This window comes from Chrysochloris asiatica, unplaced genomic scaffold (assembly GCF_000296735.1).
Source record: "Chrysochloris asiatica unplaced genomic scaffold, ChrAsi1.0 scaffold00201, whole genome shotgun sequence".
NCBI lineage: Eukaryota > Metazoa > Chordata > Mammalia > Afrosoricida > Chrysochloridae > Chrysochloris > Chrysochloris asiatica.
Window position 1 is genome coordinate 2,992,869 of NW_006408719.1, and position 3,566 is coordinate 2,996,434.

Genomic DNA, 3,566 nt, shown 5'->3' on the forward strand with positions numbered 1-3,566 from the left:
AATCTTTTCTCCATTAATAAAAATGTTTATGGGTCCAGTGGTGAAGATTTTTTGTTTTCTATACATTGAGATGCAATTCACACCGAAGGCTGTGGTCTTTTATCTTCATCAGTAAGTATTTTAAGTCCTATTCACAATTAAATGGAACACATAAACATAGATATCTTAGGCATTAGTGAACTGAAATGGACTGGTATTGGCTTTTTGAATCTGACAACCACATGATTTACTATGCCAGGAATGACAAATTGAAGAGGAATGGTGTTGCATTCATTGTCAAAAAGAATATATCCAGATTATTCATGAGGTACAACACTGTCTGTGATAGGGTAATATCCATGCACCTACAGGGAAGACCAGTTAATACCACTATAATTCAAATGTATGCACCAAGCACTAAAGCCAGTGAGGATGAAATAGAAGAATTCTACCAACTTCTTCAATCTGAAATTGATCAATCATGCAATCAAGATATATTGATGGCCCACTCCTTCACCCGCCGACCTGCGCCCCGCCCGCCCAGCCATGCTCTCCGCCCTCGCCCGGCTTGCGGGCGCTACTCTCCGCCACGGCTTCAACTTCTCTGCCCAGAACAATGCTAAAGTAGCCGTGCTGGGGGCTTCTGGAGGAATTGCGCAGCCCCTTTCTCTTCTCCTGAAGAACAGCCCCTTGGTGAGCCACCTGACCCTCTATGATATTGCCCACAGCCCTGGAGTAGCTGCTGATCTGAGCCACATTGAGACCAGAGCATATGTGAAAGGCTACCTTTGACCTGACCAGCTGCCAGACTGCCTGAAAGGTTGTGATGTGGTGGTTATTCCAGCAGGAGTCCCAAGAAAACCAGGCATGACGCGGGATGATCTGTTCAACACCAATGCCACCATCGTGGCCACCCTGGCTGCTGCCTATGCCCAGCATTGTCCTGAAGCCATGGTGTGCGTCATTGCAAATCCAGTTAACTCCATCATCCCGATCACAGCAGAGGTCTTCAAGAAGCACGGCGTGTACAACCCCAACAAAATATTCAACGTGACGACCCTGGACATTGCCAGGGCCATACTTTTATGGCAGAGCTGAAGGGTTTGTATCCAGCTCGAGTTAATGTCCCTGTCATTGGTGGACATGCTGGGAAGACCATCATCCCCCTGATCTCTCAGTGTACCCCCAAAGTGGACTTTCCCCAAGACCAGCTGACAACACTGACTGGGCGCATCCAGGAGGCAGGCACCGAGGTGGTCAAGGCGAAAGCTGGTGCAGGCTCCGCCACCTTGTCCATGGCCTACACAGGGGCCCAGTTTGTCTTCTCCCTTGTGGATGCCATGAATGGGAAGCAGGGAGTGATTGACTGCTCCTTTGTGAAGTCACAAGAGACAGAGTGCACACCCTATTTCTCCACACCCTTAGTGCTGGGGGAAAATGGCCTAGAGAAGAACATGGGCATCGGCAAGGTCTCCTCCTTTGAAGAGAAGATGATCACTGAGGCAATTCCCGAGCTGAAGGCCTCCATCAAGAAGGGCGAAGACTTTGTAAAGAACATGAAATGAGAAAGCAGTTGCAGTCCTCGGTTTCCTTAATTTATTAAGGCATCATGTCACTGTATGGCCAGTTTGGATACCTTTGTATTGAATTTGCTTTGTTGATGTTTCTTGTAGTAACATTATCATCATCCCTTCCACATTGGCAGTTGCCCCATTGGTACATCCATAAAAGTGATCTTTGATTTTCTTTTTCAAAAAAAAAAAAAAAGATATATTGATCATTACTGGTGATTGGAATGCAAAGGTTGGGAACAAAGAGGAAGGATCAGTAGTTTGAAAATATGGCCTTGGTAATAGAAATGATGCTGGAGATAGCATGATAGAATTCTACAAAATCAATGATTTGTTCTTTTCAAATACCTTCTTAAGACAGCATAAGAGACAATTATACACATGGACCTCACCAGATGGAATACACAGAAATCAAATTGACTGCATCTATGGAAAGAGACAATGGAATAGCTCCATATCATCAGTCATAACAAGGCCAGGGGCAGATTGTGGAACAGACCATCAATTGCTCAAATCACAAAGGGTACTTAGATAAAATTTAAAACTCTTTTGACTTCATTTTTCCTATACATTCTTTGAATGTAAAAAACAATATACCATGTCAGTGAAGTGTATGACTTTGAAAGAGACTTACACAGTTTTAAAGTATATTTAGTATTACATAGGAAAGTTCTAAGTACATTCTGTGAAAAATGTTTTACATGTTATCAAAGTACACTGTGTTATAAAGATGAGAAAGTTGCCTATACAGTTTTTAATGAAAAAAGAATGTACAGTTTCTCCCATTTAAGTTTATAAAGGTAAAATAATTTAAAATTTTATAAAAATATGTATCTCATGTGTGAATGAGATAACAATATGTAGTTTCTCCCATTAAAGAACATGAAGTCACAAGAGTTTTGCATGCTTTCAGTGTATGCTTTGTATTACAATGAAGGGAGAGTTCCAAATATATTCTGTTAATGAGAAAAAAAAATACAGTTTTTCTCCACTTCAGTACATGAAGTAAACGTGTTCTAAATTTCATCATAATACTCTTTGGGTTACAAGCTTCCACATAAGAGGGAGCTTAAAAAAGTTCGTGGGAAACATGAAATTAAAAAATAATGAAATATTTTCATAAACCTTTTGAAACTCCCTCATAAATGTAAGAATGAGAAAACAGTATACAATTTTCCTCACTCAAGTATAGGGATTCAAAAGAGATTTGCATGTTATCAAATTGCACTTTGTGTGAAAAGAATAGGAAAGTTGCCTATACCTTTTGGATTGAGAAAACAATGTACAGGAATTCGAAAGTTTTGTAGGTAAACACACTGTACTTTGTGTTACAAATAAGTGAAAGTTCCCTATGCATTCCACAACTGAGAAACAGTGCATTAAATCAAAAGACTTTTACATGTTTTCAAAGTACACTGAGTACTATAAGGACAGAAAAATTCTCAATACATTGCATAAATGAGAAAGCAAATTACAGTTTTGTTTTATTTCTTTGAATTAACGTTTATGTAGTTATAGGTTTCCAAAGTACACTTGATATTACAAGGATGGGAAAAATGCAATACATTATGTGAAAGAGAAAACAATGTAAAATTCTATTCAAGAACATGAAGTGAAAAGGTATTTAACACGTTTAAAAAGTACACTTTGTATCATAGGGATAAGATAGTTGTATGAGATATGTGTATGCGAAAACAATGTACAATTTTTCCACTGAAGTACAAAAAGTTAAAAGTTAGTTACATTTTGTTACAATACACTGTGTTACAAGGTGAAAATCAAGTCATATGAGATTATCTACTCTAGCATTTCTCATAATTTTTCATGTCAAGATCCCTGTATACTCAAATATTATTGAGGGGCCTGTGATAGGATTTTGTGTCAACTTGACTGAGCTAGGATTCTCAGTAGTTTGGAACATGATATATCATTATTTTTGTTTTGTTTTTAATGTTTTATTGTGAATTATATGATAGTTTACATGGGAGAACATTAGTTTTACATTCATTCTATTGT

General features: G+C 38.5%; 1 pseudogene; it reads left to right on the plus strand.

The window, feature by feature from the left end:
• Positions 1-525: 525 nt before the first annotated feature.
• On the plus strand, positions 526-1,544 carry LOC102815781 (annotated as a pseudogene).
• The last annotated feature ends 2,022 nt before the right edge of the window (positions 1,545-3,566 follow it).